Consider the following 15,899-nt stretch of genomic DNA (forward strand, 5'->3'; position numbering starts at 1 on the left):
CAATTTGCCAGGGTTTGTCATCAAGCTCTGTGCATCGAGATTATCCTGTAGGGCATGTTACAGAAAATTGGACCAATTGGACTTTTGAGCTTCGTTTTCTACCTTCTTTGTTGTACAGCTCTTGCATTAAATTAAGGAGTAGGGAGTATAAACACAGCTGGAGGAAGTGCAGGTGCAGCTATAAATCAGGAAACAAGCATATGTGGTAGATAAAAAAATGAGGAAAATTAAAAGAAAGCTAACAAGAGGCTCAGTAGGAAGTCAATAAGAGCAAATAAATAAATAAATAAAATAACAGGAAAAGGAAGACATAGAACAAAACAATCAAGCACACATTTTAACATCATTATTTAGGGTAGGTCATTATTGCCAAGTTACATTTGAAGTAATTTTTCTTAAACAATGCATTTTCAGAACAAAATTTCATTTTGTGTGTGATGATTAGTGATGACTGATTTCATATAAGTTGTTTCTCAGAAGCAATGTAATTTTGGGCTTTGAAAGACTACTGTGAACTATTTTCTACCTACTCATTTTCTTCACGAACTACATTTTAATTAGTATTTTTTGTTTTTACTAATGACTTTATAATGTCTACCTTTGTTCACTTAAATCAAAAGGGCTTTTCTTTTAAGTACTTTTTACCTCAAAACAAATATTTTTAAGAATTTTGGAATTTTAATTTTTACCTAAAAATAAGCTATCCAATATCAAGCAGTTTTATATTTTATACTTATACTTGAATCAGTTCATTATTAAGGAAAATACTTTGCTACTTTTAAATTTGATTTGAAGCCTTTCTTTAATTAGTTAGGCTTGCTTTCATCAGTTCTATACAGTGAGCTTACCAACATTACACTGGACCAAAAATAAAGCAACTCCCAATAGGAAGATATCTGGTTTAGGAAAAAAAAAATAGGATGATTTTTCCATCAGTGTCTGCTACTAAGATTAAGCAAGTAATGGATGACATTATTGCTTATTACTACATCTGTTGGAGCCCTCTGAGTTTCTGCACTCCAGTCTCTAAGTGGGAAGAGGCAGCCCTTTGTGAGGCCCCGTTTTATTTTTATTTGGTTTTGCTTGTTTTTCCTTTGCTAAAAAGAATCCAAAGAACCCTCCAGGCCAGTTTGACCAAATGAGTTTACCTTTTAAGCTCTAATACCAAGGACTCCTGTTTCCTTCTGACCCTACTCCCTCCCCTCCATTAACCCCATTTCTCTCCCAGTGACGAATAAACCTTTTCATCAGGGGTCATGGGTATGTCCTGATTATTCAGTAATTGCATCACTCTGCTCTTTTTACCTTCCTTGTATTTCCACATTTATTATTATTATTTTTTTGGTTAGTTTATTTAACACTTACAGAGTGCATACTCTTTCAGACTCTAGTCTCAGCACTATACAAGTATTAACTCTTGCGCCTTATTTTGAAGGACGCTGCTTGATTTTGCATCTCATTCTCATTCTGATGTTGACGCTGTCTGGTTCTAGCAATAGTTTCTGTGTTAGATCCTTGACTGTTTAAACAAGGAAATTATCAGGCAGAAAATGAACAGAGGGAGAATATGAGATAGAAGATAATAGGGCTGTTTTCTGTTTTGAATAATATCTACTTCCATTTTGCCAGTGATGTAGACAGGGCATTAAGGGTGACATTATTGATAATACTGATGGTTGCCATTTATATAGTGCTTCCTGTTTTAAACACTTTACGTGTATTATCTTTGATCCTGACAGCAACAACCCCAGACAATTTATCTCTTATCATTTCCAGTTACAAAAAAGATAACTGAGGCTCAAAAAGGTTAAGTAACTACATGTGGGAATTTAATCCAGTGGGTCAGACTCCCAAGCCTTGCATTTTTACTAGGATGCATTTCACAGATATGAAAACTGAGATACAGGAAAAAACCAATATTAACTGAGTGCCAACTCTAAACATACAATTTATCAATTAACCCTCTTGACAACGTATGTGGTAGGCATTGGTGACTTGCCAAGATCACATATTAGTACACAGAGCCAGTTTTCTAAATCAGACTTGTCTGATTTCAAATCTTGGTAGTGTTTCAACCATACAAGAGTCTCACAAAGGGTGGTGGAACATAAGATGAGTTTAGGTGATCAATGGAAAACCTTCTATTTCAAAAGTCATGTATTTATTTTAAAGTATTTTGGAAAGCTATAGCTAGTGTAAAGTTAATAAACAAAACCCCCAATTAAATACAGTTGGGAGACCAGAACGGAGAGTTCTCACGCCTTGTGACAATAGCAGACCCCAACAGGACGAAGAAAGACTCCTTTCTTGGCCAGGATTCAGCCAAAGAAAAGCCATGAACTCTGTTTACTGTAGCCCTCCCAACTTCCTCTTCCTCTCTATAAAAGCTTTCTCCTTCCCTTGTCCTGCAGGGAATTGCACATGGCTCACCACGTTGGCAGACCCTGAATTGTAATTCTCTGCTGATGCTAAATAAACCCATCTTCACTAAAGAAATATCTGGCAGTCTATTTGTTTTAGGTCATCACTAGCATATCACACCTGATATTTTGTTGACATCATTTACTAGGCTAAGTATGAGGTTTTAAAAGTTAGTCTTATTTAAAAAAGTATTAAGAAAATAATAATATATTGTAAGAGATATGGCATGGTATGTATAATAACAGTGTAATACGATAGTGTAGAGATATGGTGGAAAGTGTGAAGATGCTATTTACGTGACTGAAGTCTGGGAAACACTGGAGAACATTAGGCCACATTTTATAGGTGGAAAGATGGTTAATGACTTGCCCAAGTTTATGAAGCTGACTTACAAAGAGATTAAGGAAAGGTTTACACTTTAGGTGGATCCTGAAATACATGGACACAGAGGAAAGGGAGTGGCATAACCATGTCCAGAGCTGTTCTCAAAGTATGGAAAATGGAGTCATTTCTCTCCAGGGCCTGAATTGGATATGGTGGTTGTGAGTGAACTTATGTTGCTGCAGTGACTGGCAGTAGAGCAAGGTTTTTTTCCCTTCCAGGGGCAGGCAATGGCAGGTATGAAAGCTGTGATTTCTCCCATTTCTCTCTTTCTCCTTTTCTTTTTCCTTTCCTCTCTTCCCCCAAGAATGGCATCCTGACTCCTTTAGGCTGTTCTTGACATTCAGGGTGACCTGAGTTCATCTGTCTAAAACTGTTAGCTAGGATCAGGGGGGAGGGGGAGGCACAGAGTGGCTCTTGCCCTGGGGCTTTTATACATTCCCTCTCTTCTTCCTCTTGGCCATCCCTGAAAATGTCTTTTCAGAAGATAATTTTTGTGCTATGGAAGAAAGCTATTGCAGTTTTAGTGAGCTTGTGCTGAGGCAAGAACAAAGCAACCTTACTTAAAGAATGACAGGTTACATAGCCAAGAAACATTCAAAGCAAATGGGTTTGTGATGAGATTTATTGCAATTAAATAGCAAATGTCAATTCAGAATTAAAGCTGGAAACTGCTATGCAAGTTAAAGACGCCTCTGAACACTTTCTTGGCAGATAACAAAATGTCTGGGTGATTTTTTGGCAACAGAGGAAGGTTAATCTCTATGTAAGGATGAACTATTCCAGACAAAGTTCTCCATCAGTTTTGTGCAAAGAAACTTTCTAGCAGCATCAAGTGTGGATTTACAAATCTATTTTTTCTTCTTCTGTGCATCTGGGAAAAAACAACCTAGAAAACACCACTTTTGCAAGGGCATTTTTTCAGATGAAAAAAGAGCAGTATGTGTTAGGGCCAGTCCGCCCTTGGGAAAATTGTGAAGCAGCAAGGTTTATCTTGAGAGGGTGACCTCCCACTAGCTATCCAAGAGTCTCGCTCAGCAGGATCTTTCTTAGTCTGAGAGAATAAAAATTGACAAGTTCAGTCACATCAAGGTGTGAATCCCTTAATGTGTTAATTTTTGGGGGGGAATTTGAATTTGAATAGAAAATCTACTAAAAAGAGCAGTGGTTAACACAAAAGATTGACTGTATCGTGATCTCAGGCACTGTAGGGAAAAGTGTGTGTGTGTTTATTGGAGGGATGGTAGAGGTGATAGAGAAGTATTTTTGAGTGGGAGGATCCTACAGTTCACTCATAACAACTAAATCTGGCCCTGGCAATTGTAACTGTAAAAGTGGTTCACTCTTCACTGGTTATTGAATATAAACACAATGTTGAATGATTGTGGTTAATTTATAGAATGCCTACACTCTTCAAGACTCACTTCAGTAATATGCCAGACAGAAAAAATGCCCCAGGCTTCACAGAATGATAATAACAGTTAACATTTTTTGAGGCCTTACTGTGCCAGGCATTGGTATAATAAGTTTAAATCTATTAACTCATTTAATCTCACAGCAGTCATATAAGTAGGAACTATTATTTTCATACATGGAAATTGAGGCTTTGAGAGTCTAAATAACTAGCCCAAGGCCATACAACAATTGCAGGAGCTGCTAAATATTACTTTATACTCTTAGAAGCACATAGTACCTTAGAAATAATTTACATAGCAGAGAACTGATGTGCTTCTGTTACTGAACCAAACTTGGGTCTGCTGGCCCACATGCAGTAAAGCCAATCTGACACCGGGTTGTGGTAAAGGAAAAAGAAAGTGCAGCGTTTATTGCAGGGCACCAAGCAAGGGACAGTTAGTGCTCAAAAAGCCTGAACTCCCCGATGGGTTTCAGCAAAACATTTTTAAAGGCCAGGTGAGAGAGGGGAGTCACAGGGTGTGTGATCAGCTTGTGCACAATTCTCTGACTGTTTGAGGGTGAGGTAACAGGGTGGTGTCACAGGGGTTAACATTTTCAAAACTCAGGCTCCAGTAGGTCTGGGGGCTACGTGCTCATGGTCATCAAGTAGTTAACATCCTCCATTTGGTGGGGGTTTACGATCTGTAAAACAAGTCAGGAAATGTGCAACAGATACTGTTATCTAGGTACTTCAAAGAGGATCTAAAGCAGAGGGCATGGGGGAGGGATTTGTCCCAGGAAGGCCCCATAGGGTCCTGCTCGGTTACACTCCAGATAGGTCAAGTGACTTAGTTTAGGATTACCATTTAAAATGTGGGAAAACCTAGAATTAGAACCCTGGTCTCCTGATTTTTCAGTCCTTCCCACAGTCTCTGTTGCCTGTGGACATGATAATTTCTCTTATTTCTCTTGTTCTCTGTTTCTCTTGTTTCATAATGCGAAATTGGGGTTTGTAGAGGTAGAAAATAGTGAAGTCAGGTGATACAACTGCTGCACGTACAAGAAACTCTGATACCAACCATCAAGTAATAAGAAGTGCCATAAGATAAGTGTAATTAGTACTGGAGGGTTTTGAAGGCAAGAGAGTTTACATGGAAATGGAGGATCCAGAAAACTCTCATGAAATAGATGGTACTTAAGTTGGGGGACTACACAACCGGGTCCCACTTAACCTTAGGAATCTTAAGTGAAAAGCAGTGCATAAGATACAGTAGAGATGGCAGAGAGATAGAAAGTGGAGAAACTAGTTCTGAAGCTATCAGAGTAGCACAAGCATGAGGTAATCAGGGACAGTGGGATAGAAGAGAAGTGATAGGGTTGACAGATGCAGCAGAGGTAAAAAACCATCATTACTTGTCAAGTGTCTGCCCAGAGGGGTGATGGAGAAGTTGGAACCAAAAATGACTCCTAGATTTTAAATCTGATTGACCATTAACAGAAACAGGAAAATCAGGAGGAAAAGTGATTTGGAAGGGGAGAGTATGAGACCAGTCAATAGTGCAGGCAGGACATCTTGGGGGGAAATGTCCATATAGAGACATAAAGCTAGTACGCAGGAAAAGAGGTGGAATTTGCCATCGAGATTTGCAGGACATATTCATGAGAGTGGATAGGATTTCCAAGATGAGGGTAGGGGCTTGACTTAGGTGTGGGGAGAGGGAGTGTCAGGACAAGAACAAGAACATGCATAACCAAACCTTGGCAAACATGACACAGTGCTATTTTTGGTAATAAACCTAACAGGTTCTAATGATTTACACTTTGAAAATCTATCACATGCATGATCTCATGTACTCCCAGAACTCCCATCTGACACAGTATTGCCTGAATTTTACAGGTGCAGACAATAAGGAACTCTGTGACTCCCAAGCCTCAATTTAGTCACTTCACTACTCAACACTACCAACTAGCTGCTTTTTATATCCTGGCAACCTCTATAAAACCTTATTCTCCTTAAATCTGACTTCCATATGCTACAGTTTAGCCCCAGAATCCTTCAGTATTGCCCTTTGACTAAGGGCACTAACCCAAGACAGAACACCTTAGTATTATTCCCAGCCTAGTCATACACAGTCATTTATATCTTTCAAGAATTATTTATTGAGAACAAATTGAGGGCCAAAGCTTGGATTCAAACAAAAGGGATATGGACTTTTTAATTTTTGACTTTGGGGTCTTGATGTAATCCAGAATTATTTTCTCAGAGTCAAGCATTTGGAGGTGAGGTTTTCATACCTCCCCTGCTCTATCAAGAGAAGAAGGCCCTGTGCTTTTGGGCACTCTGCAAAGGAGCAGTGTCTTTGCAGTTTACACAGTAGAATCAGAGCCAGCCTTCGGCAATGATGTGAAAGGCAAGTGGTTGCACAACACCCCCCCCTTTTTGGTAGACTTCCTTTTATCCTTTGTTCTTAGTTCTTATCTGCCCAATACCCCTTATTGTAGCCCTTGAAAGTATTCTCTCACCCTGAACTCTGAAGGAAATGGAAACATATATTTCTTTTCTGTGTAAATTAGAAACAGAGTAGGGTATTTCAAGGTTATCTGTTCTATGGGATTTAAAGGACATTTTGCTTAATTTTTAGTTAAACTTGAGTTTTTGAAAGAAGACCAATTATCACTGGAGGTTATGTTGTATCTAACAGGAGAGAAAGAGAGTTTAACTTGGTAAGCAATTCCTAGTTGATGTGGGAGAAACAGACCAATAAAGAAGATGGAGGAAGCAAATTAAGTTAGTTTGAAAATGCCAGTACCCTAATTAAAATAAAAGCCATTAAGCAGTCAAGTATACAGTAAAATTGCCTATTTATTTGGTGATTATGTTGTCCATCCTTTTAGTTACATAAATTATCACTGATATGTGGCCTCAGTATATGTTGACTTCCTATATGATTTGTGATAGATGTCTACATGGTCAAATTTAGCCTTTTGTTGGGTCTTGTATGCGAGGCAGGAATTCTCTTAGAGAAACTAAAGGAAGTATATACTACTTGAATCCTGGGATTAAAGAATCCTATACTTGATTTGTTTCTTAACATAATTTGTAAGATTCTTAAAGTATCTGAAATGCCATGTGAAGTGTGAAACAAGAAATATGACATATTTATTTGCTGTCTTAACATAGACTGGTCTCATGCCGAGATTAGAAAGACATTTATTTTGTATAGAAAAGGGTATGTAAAATACAAATTGTGAATATAAAAAGCAACATTATGATAAGATTAATGGTAAATAAAAAGAATAATATTTCAATTTTTGAAGTACATCTATTTTGAATTTAAATCCCATTATAATTTCATCTTACCAGTAATTTACCAAAATTATGATTTTTATTTTTCCTATAATTATTCACAAACTGAAAGTGAATATTAAGGGTGTTCCTCTTAAATACTCAGTATTCCATAATGGATAGGGTAAAATGGCATACTTCAGCCAAAGAATGAATTACATAAGTACTCACCTTCATCAGCTCATGAAATTTGACTTCACTTGTTGGGAGTGGACGCAGGAGAATAGGGACACAAAGGAAAGTCTACTAATATCTTATGAGTAGTGGACATTTAATGTCTATATTTCTTTTTTATCTTTTGTTTAAAAAGTGTGTCACCCTGTAGGCATTCAATAAATGTTCGTTGAATGAACAAATAAAGGGCAATCCTAAGTCAATGATTCCCAACATTTTCCCCACCCTAACACCCTGGAAGGATATTTCAAGCTCTCATCAGCAACAGTGGGTTGATGAGAGATTCTCAACTAGAGAGCGAGGGGGTTGGGCAGTGTGTAATTTGAGAAGCCTCACTGGCTAATTTTGATACATGGACCCACCTGGATAGAAAAATCCCTGGCTTAGACAATTCTCTATGACAAATTACAAGGAAGCTCATGTTTGCCGGATTTTTAGAATCCATATTCTTTTAATGCAAGGAAATAGATAGAAACCTATCATCATAATGGATTTCAGTTACTCTGGGATTGTAATTTGATATCCATCTAGCATGGATGCCAGTAGAGGGTTGGCAGCACATGCAGTGAGTTTAGATAACCTAGATAACTAATCCAATAATTTATCTGAAATTCTACTTGCTCTCAAATTTTTGGATAATTCATACAAAGCATATGGAAGTTTTCTTTTTAATTCCGTGTGTGTGTGTGTGTGTGTATGTGTATTCATCTGAATTCTCTTGGTAGCCTCACAAGTTTGCAAGTCAGCCTCAAGGCTGTGATCTAGGACTTAATCATCATGTCAGGAACAAGAAAAAAATATGGGTAAATAATCATTTGGGAGGTAGGGAGCAATCAGAGGTTAAAGCCAGGAGGCACTTACTGAGTTTTCCGAACTGGAGTCTACCAGACAACCTAGGTGACAGGGAGCAAAGTCGGCGCAGGATCAGCTCAGCACAGCAACCCTATTTTTTTGTGAGAACTCAAGGGGCTGGCCAATCTAGAGGTGATGAAATAAGTGGTCAGGAGACTTGGGATAATGATGTCTAATCAGTGAAACCTTAGTAATTCATGCTGATTTTTGTGGATATAATTTTAATTGTTCAACAAAAATAAAAGCGTTTTTTTTCCTTGTTGTTTTATCCACTGAATTTTCAATCCTAAGGCATTATCCAGGTAAGAATCAAAGACTGGTTCCTCCACCTTAACAGTATGGGTAGAAGGATGTTGTAAGAATGCACTAAAAACATCCCTATACCTTAATTCAAAGAGAGAAGATGCCTGTCTGCCACAATTTTGAGTAAATAGCTGTGCACCACTTTGGGCTATTGCTGCTCCCTGGTGCTGGGTTTATGCAATTCAATCACCTGCAAATGTTTGCTCCATCCTGAAACCACCCCCCTCAGGTTTGATTTTGTTTTGTGTAGATTTTCACAAATGACAGTGCCTTAAGCTAACATGCATTTTGCACATATTCATAGAGGGCCTGCTTCTATAGATCACTCTAAAAAAATCAGAGGGTTTTCGAACTTTCTCATTAATAAGTTGTTGACAGATGGATCATTCAGCTGCCCTTTAAATAAGAGGATGGAGGACCAAGAAGTCAAACTGTTTGTCCAACTTTTATGAGCAGTAGCCTCCTTGTTTGGGGAAAGAAATGACCCTTCACCTCCCCAATGAGTCAGGAAATGACTGAGGGGTGCAAAGATTGTCTGGGCATTGCATAATACTGTGTTCAAGCTGCTAGGGATAGCTGATCATTTCAGGGAATCATGACCTATGAGGAGCCTTGGACCCCACTGCCAAATGTTGTGTGAACAAAACTGCTGAATACATAGCTAATATTTTTGAGCACTTGTATTATCTCATTTAATCTTCGCAATATGGGTTATTATTATTCCTATTTTATAGACTAAGAAAGTGAACCTTAGAATGATTAAATAACTCATTCCCCTTACAGAGATATCTAGTAAGGAAGCCAGATTTTTCAATTTGAGTTTGTCTGACTGCAAATCCAGCATTATTACCCATTACACTGGAGCTGTTCTTATACACCACAAGAAGAGTAAGGTCAAGGTCAACTTGATGTATTAGAGGTGAGTTAGCTGTCCTTCCATGGCTTTCTGGTATCCGTCGGTGGTTGGATAAGTCATAAGGGACAAAAGGAAGGTGGCAAAGAGTTTCACACCAAGAACAAAGTAATATACCCTCAATGAGATGATTGTATCCTGCATTTATTGCATGTGAATATTATTTCTTAAGGTATTGCCTCTGTCCTGAACAGCAATGACTACCAGGAAAACTTTTGCATTTTTCAGAATGTGACTGTGCTGATGAATCAGTGTTGTTGATATATTTCCAAAAACCTTCTGTGATAGACTTTTAAGAATTTTTCTATGCAGCCAGTATCCAATCAATCAGTGAGTTCATGATGAATCATGAAACACATTTGTTGACAAATAAAACCTTGTGTTCAGTGCCAATCAATCCAACTGTGCCACCACTGTTCCAATTGACAGCCATGAAATATTACTCTGAAACATGAAATTTATTGTTGGAAAGAGCCAGTATCAATCTAGTTATCCTGTTGCCGTTCAGCAGGTGCATCTTGCTATTCAGCAAGCATATCCAAATGTATTGATTCCAACTATATATCCATCTTAGCCTTAAAGTCATTCATGCTGCCTTCTCTGACTACATTATATATTATGCTGTTCCCAATTCTAATATCTTTCTTGAAGATGGAAGCTTTTCTAAACTTAAATATAGCCTACACTTTTCCTTGCATGACACCAGACCTATCCTTTCCATATATGTTTCTAAAAATAATAAACACAGATTCATATACTAGATCTTTGTGTCAATATAAATTTGGTAAATTCTAGCTAAAAGAAAGAAAACATCAAGTGCTCCATGGAAATCTCTGAATAAAAGAGCAGTTTGAATTCAGGGCTTTGATGACAATTAAATTAAAGGAAGAACTAATCACTTTTGTGTGCTCAACTCAACCAAATACATATTTTTCAAAAATAGTGGATAACCTATGAGTATAAATATTTCCCTGTATATGAGGAGACTGATTGTGGTTTTTGCCTCCTTTGTAAAATATTAGTTCAATTAACAGTCAAATCTGACACGAGGAAGAAGTGGATGAGTGGTTTATGCTCTATCACCAAGAATATTTGGGTGCAATTTTAGTTGATAGGATGGATTCACATATAACATTCATGGATTTAACTTTCAGCAAATGAGACTGTAAAGGAGTGTACAGAACCAAAATAATGCTAATCATAATTTCATCTTTTTGTAGAGGCTGCAGGAGGCATGAAACACCTTACAGTGACTCTGGGGCATCATTTTGCACTCCAGTGATTATTGTGGCAGATAACTGAGAGTTTTTTAAAGTCGTTTTTGCTTCTGCTCTGCAGTTAATTTCACTAATTCTTGCTGACATTTTGTTTACAAAACCAATCCAGCATTAGACTAACATGAAATACTTGATTGGTTAGTTTCCTTGAGACTCAGAAAGGGCAGAGACGCTAATTACTGTGTTATCTGTCTCTTTTAGAGCTGTAGTAGATTGGTCACAGAGAAGCAAATTTGCCACATAGACAACTTTTGATGAGGAATATTACTGTACATTGCAAAATTTACTTCGAGTGTTTTCCATCTGGAGATTATGCAATGCCAGGCCTATATGAGAGTTGCAACTAAAGGGGCCCATTGGTATGGTACCTAGAAGCTATGTGTTCAACAAATATTAGTGAAATAGTTTGGTGAATTGAAACATCTGATCTGGCACAAAAAGAGGCATGAGTTATTTCTATGTGATTGTATGTGCACAAATTCCAAATGCAGCCCTGATTGTCTACCTTCTTTCCTGTATTTTCATTTTCTAACAGAATTGTGCCATCACCTCAAAAAAAGAACACTCTAAAAGGAAAACATCATTGTTCTCCCAAGCAGCAGCTATTAAAAATATGCTTGACCTGATGATTGCACAAATTTCTTGTTTACTAGGTCGAAAATCTTGGAGTCATCATTTAACATCAGATTTTATTACCCATTCCTATTTTCTTAACCCACCTTCCACTCCTCAACATATATTCTTTTGTATCCTAATTTGTCAGCTTGAATCCCTAGTCATCATGGCTCAGCTCAAACTTTACCTCTCTTGAGAGCCTTTTCAGATGTTCTCTGTGCCCATTGTCAGTTGCATGTTTCTTCTTTGTTTTGCCATAGTACCATGAGCATACCTGGGTAATAGTATTGTACTATAGTAACTGTGGTATTGCAGCGGTGGGTCTGCTATATAGTTGTTTCCCAGTACATGCATGTTAAGTGATGTAATGTGTTAACCATTTCCCTTTAACTACCTTATAAGGTCAGGAAAAGCCTCATTCTCCTTAATATTTCCCATAACACTGGGTAGACAGTAGATGCCCACTAAATATCTGATGTTTTTATTAAAGACCATAACTGTAATACTGCCCTTGCCTAGAGTCAAGACTTCTGTATATGCAATGACATGTCTTAAAAACCAAACTTAATGAGAACACTAATCTTTGTGGAGGAATAGATGTTTGGTAGCCAGTGTTTCTATCTTGTTAAGAGTTTAGTTTGGGTAAATGATTGTGGAAAATTGAAACAAGTGTTGAAGAAATTTTGACAACTATTAGGCAAAAGTCATATGCCCTGCATTCTGTGGTGAATAGCCTTAATGTTGAATGACTGAATCTACAATGGTCATGTTGAAATTTGTAACAGATAATGCATAAAATGCCAGAAAGGCGATTTATCTTGTATACTTTTAGACAGCTGGCATTGTGTACATCCACTGAAGCAAAAAGAAGATGTGGCACATATATACAATGGAATATTACTCAGCCATAAAAAGAAACAAAATTGAATTATTTGTAGTGAGGTGGATGGACCTAGAGTCTGTCATACAGAGTGAAGTAAGTCAGAAAGAGAAAAACAAATACCTTATGCTAACACAAATATATGGAATCTAAAAAAAAATGGTTATGAAGAACATAGGGTCAGGACAGGAATAAAGACGCAGACGTAGAGAATGGACTTGAGGACACGGGGAGGGGGAAGGGTAAGCTGGGACAAAGTGAGAGAGTGGCATGGACTTATATATACTACCAAAAGTAAAATAGATGGCTAGTGGGAAGCAGCCGCATAGCACAGGGAGATCAGCTTGGTGCTTTGTGACCACCTAGAGGGGTGGGATAGGGAGGGTGGGAGGGAGATGCAAGAGGGAAGAGATATGGGGATATATGTGTATGTATAGCTGATTCACTTTGTTATAAAGCAGAAACTAACACACCATTATAAAGCAATTATACTCCAATAAAGATGTTAATAAATTAATAAATAAATAAATAAATAAATAAATAAATAAATAAAAAAGAATACTGTGGATGAAAACCTTCACAGTTCATTATCAGCATTATTGCTCTTGGGCAATAGATCTGTACACATTTTCATCATCCAGTCAAAGCCAATGAGCATCTCAGACATTTTCAGTCTTAGAACAATTTTGCTTGGTGTTGTGCAGTACAGGATGTTTCTACTTGACATTGTGTTTCAATTGTTTGTGAAGAAAGTGTCTGTTCATGCTATGTTTATTGAACTGACATTGGTGGTATCTAGTCTTCTAAGCAAGGAACCACTATAAAGGTAGTGTTAGGTTTGTTAAGGTAGTTTGAGATGGCAGCCCAGATGCCCAGTGTTTAATAAATATCATAAAACCAGATCAATCCAATGATGTATGAGGTATTCCTTTATGTGAAAAAGAAGTATTCAGGATAAACTGATGAAGAGAAGTTATATTCAGTATCTTTCTGTGGAAGTTAGTAAACTTCATAGACAATGGATCAGCAATTGACTATGAAATGAAGTATTTCCCTACCTGTTATACCAGGAAATATTCCTTTTAACCAAAAGGCAAATGAAGGCATTGTAGGAATTAGCTTCCTCTGGTTCCCAGTGGGAGCAGAGTCCTACCATTTATTTTTGTGACATGGAATGAATGTGTTATGTTTGTACATTTTGTGATGGGCAGAACAAATCAGTAAGCTAAAGACGGTTCTTGAACCTCAAAGCACAAGAGCAGGGTAGCTTTATACCATAATGATAGTACCACTTATTAGAGCAATTGCAGTTATATTGAACACATTTTTCTAGTTTCTGATATAAATATTTCTCTGGCCCCAGTATATGATTTTTTCCTTTAAACACAGACATGGGTACACACGTGTTTGTGTGGGCACTCACAGGTACTTTCACATCATATGTTTTAAAAGGGGAGAAATGTCTAGAAACTAACTTACAATGATCCTCCGCTTTATGCAGGGACTTCAGTGTCACATGTGTACACACACAAACACAAATGTATTGCAAGACGAGACAAAAGATAAATATAATCGCAACCTATTTTGTAAAGAAAATGCATAATTAAGTATGAATAAATATTCAGGGCAATTGGTTCAATGAAAAATGGTGCTACTTTCATATTTTCCTCCAAAGTGTAGTCCAACAAAATATAGTTTAAAACACTTTCCAGGTAAGTAAAACTTGACATCAAGACACCTTGTCTGGGTCTGTGGAACATTATGCCTATTCTAAATTATTATAGCTTTAATATACAGAATGATGACTATGTGCCAGGCCCTGTGCTAAGCAGTTAACATGTGACTTCTCATTTTGTTCTTACCACACCCTGACATTAGGAATGATTACCTTGTTTAACAGATGAATAAACTGAGCCAAAGCTCATGGTCTTAACTATTATACCAGACTGTTCCCTTTTTCGAAAAATCTACTAGAATAGTTTCCATTTCTGTGTTCTGATATGTTCTCATCTTAAAAAATTTTTAAGATGAGAAAATTAAAATTATTGAAAGAAAGCTTTTGGGACTTTAATTATTTTCTTCCTTCACTCTATTTTAGTCCTATTTCTAAAACCATGATTTCTAAAGCCTGGATTCTCATGTACTCTCATAATAGGCTAGTGTCACTGCCGCTGTAGATAAATGAGTTGACCTTGTCGATGTTCCTGCCTGTCGCAGGGAATTGAAAGCCCAGCAGAGAGCAATTACAAGCAATATTACCACCTTGGCAGAAGCTGTCAAGATTCACATTTCTGGTCTGATGCTGGATATGTGTATGCTGAATGACAGTCACAGAAACAGGACATTTCCAATCATCTTTAAAAATGGGAGAAAGTCATGAAGTTCTAAAAGACTTTGTTTCCATGAAATCTACAAACAGTGCAAATAAAGTATATTTTGTGTGTGTGAGTGTATGTATAAATATGTGTGTGTATAATCTCCCTGAATGCCTGAATAATGCTATCCTTAAGCTCCAAAAGAATATAATAGATCCATGCATGAGCCCAATATAGTAAAGTTTCATTTACTCAGAATCCAAAATAACAAGATGGTGAAATAACCTGAATTTAGTTTTCAAGCATGTAGAACAATTGTTGCTGTTCATTCAGATACATTCTAAAATAAAACAAAGAAGTCTGCAATTCTCGTTTTACTGATAAGCATTATGTTTTGATATTAAAATCCTCATGTTTATATAATGGTATTTAAAGAAAGTCAGTTAAACATGAGAGTTAATTAATTAGAATACTCCATTACTCATTTTTTATAAGCTCCATTTGTTGATTCCAGAAGGAATACATTGATATCATTTGATATCTTTGATATCATTGATATCACTTGATATCTTTGAAACTGACTTGTATACTAGGCCTTCAGAACAAAAGGTGAATTAGGGGCAGTTGGTGAATTAGGATTCTCTAGCGAATGAACACAAATAACAATGGTAATTTAGACAAAATGAATGTTTTCTTTTATGTTTTTATGTCTATAAGTATATCATGCATTGCAAAGTCCAATTTCCCAACCAAAATAGGGCATCTGTACCTGGGAGGTTAATTTCTGAGCTGAAATCATAAGCTTGAATCAGCAGGGCAATATATTGGGAGTTTCAGGTAGACTGGCTAATCTAAAAGTAGGCAGTGAGGACATGTAACCCTTTCCAAAGTGGTTCTTGAGCTATTTCCTAATGAGAGTTTCTTGTGAAGGAGCTATACTGGAGGGTCATAGCACAGCTCCAGACATATCAATTGTGTGATCATTATGATGTGAAGGAGTGAATGGTGAACTCAACCACTGTGAGAA

Source organism: Balaenoptera musculus, chromosome X, assembly GCF_009873245.2.
Source record: "Balaenoptera musculus isolate JJ_BM4_2016_0621 chromosome X, mBalMus1.pri.v3, whole genome shotgun sequence".
NCBI classification, from domain to species: Eukaryota; Metazoa; Chordata; class Mammalia; order Artiodactyla; family Balaenopteridae; genus Balaenoptera; species Balaenoptera musculus.